Genomic DNA, 1,642 nt, shown 5'->3' with positions numbered 1-1,642 from the left:
CCTCCGGGAAATTCCGTTTCTTTGTGATGGGGTGGGGCGACAATATTAGTTAACCAAGAAACAGAATTTCCAGAGGATGAGGCCCCAGAAAATCAGGATTTTAAAAAGATTCCCAGGTGATTCTAATGTGCAGCCAAGATTGAGAACCACTGCTCTAGTTCATCTTCAGCATTATCCCTGTAAGGAAGGTATTGCTCCAATTTAACAGGTGAAGAAAATGATGCAAACAGCCCTGAGTGGCAGGTGAGGCAAGACATGCACACTAAACACATATTGTAGGCATCTGGGCCATGACCCTCCCTGCTTGATTTTCCTGTCGTCTCTGTGAGCATTTCTATCTTCTTCCAGAAGGCAGTTGGAGATCCTTTAGTCTGCTCCACAACTTTTATGTGTAAACTGCAAATTATTCAGGGTAACACAGTTGATGAATGGTGGGAGCCAGACCTAAAATCCAGAACTCTAGATTTGAATGCTCTTTTCATTCACCAGTATCACACCCAGCACTTCTTGCTCAGTGTGAGACAAATAGCAATAATCCCCCAAGTCCAGGGTTAGTGGAGTCAGGGCAGGTGGAGCAGCCTCAGACCACAGTGACCTGAGCTGCAGAAGTCTGGCCATGCATGGCTGAGGAGGGTTTTTATCCAAGGATTTGCAAGGGGAAGGAACTGGACTGTTTTAGGCTCAGGAGTGGGGGATAGATTTGAATTTTTATTTTAGTTTTTTACATTTTTATTGATTTGAGAGAGATAGATTTGTTGTTTCACTTATTGATGCATTCATTGGTTGACTTCTGACTGGAGGTTGAACCCGGAACCCTGGCCTATCTGGACAATGCTCCAACCAACTGAGCTACCTGGCCAAGTCTAGATTTGAATTTTTAAAAGCTCACTGTGGACAATTAGAGATTGAGGTGATTGCAGAGTGGGAATTTAAGAGGTTTGTGGTTCTTCAGGTGAGAGATCGTGGCAACTCCGACCACGTTGCTGAAATACTTGGAGACACGAGTGGACTGGAGTGATACTTAGGAAGTAAAATTGTCAGGATTTGGCTGGACACTGCCTATGGAGAATGCCTCTAAGCCATGGTGTGACCTTAAGATACTTAAACCTTAATTTGTTTCTTCATGAATAAAATGAGGCTAATCCCGACTTTGAGGAATTCTTAGTAAAAAAAGAAAAGTGCTGGACACATGAAATATCAACAAACGTTAGTTCTTACGACTATTACAAATACGTTTTTCTTAAAATTAAAAGAGCTCTTTAAATACGGAATAGGTTGGATCTGAAGTAACCTATCAGCGTTGGAAGATTGATTTCTTAAATTCCCGTTAGTCAAGTGCTACACAGGCTCACCTCTTACTGGGGCGGGACAGGGGCCGGGGGCTCTGATAAATGCACAGCAGCGCACAAAGCTGCGGAGGCCACGCCACACCGGGCCGGGGTCGACCGAAGGCGCAATCCCGACCATCTTTCTTTCTGCGCCGGCTGATCGCTCGTCGCCTAAAAGCCGCTGTGAAACCCGCCGAGCTAGAGGCGGGGGCGTGAGCAGAGCCGGATGCGGGCGTGGCCGGGAGGCCGGAGCGCTGGGTCGGGCGCGTCGGCAACACCGCTGCCTCCGCGGTCCCCGCCCCGTTTCCGGGGCA

This window comes from Myotis lucifugus, unplaced genomic scaffold, assembly GCF_000147115.1.
Source record: "Myotis lucifugus unplaced genomic scaffold, Myoluc2.0 scaffold_63, whole genome shotgun sequence".
NCBI lineage: Eukaryota > Metazoa > Chordata > Mammalia > Chiroptera > Vespertilionidae > Myotis > Myotis lucifugus.
This window is presented reverse-complemented; position numbering follows the sequence as displayed.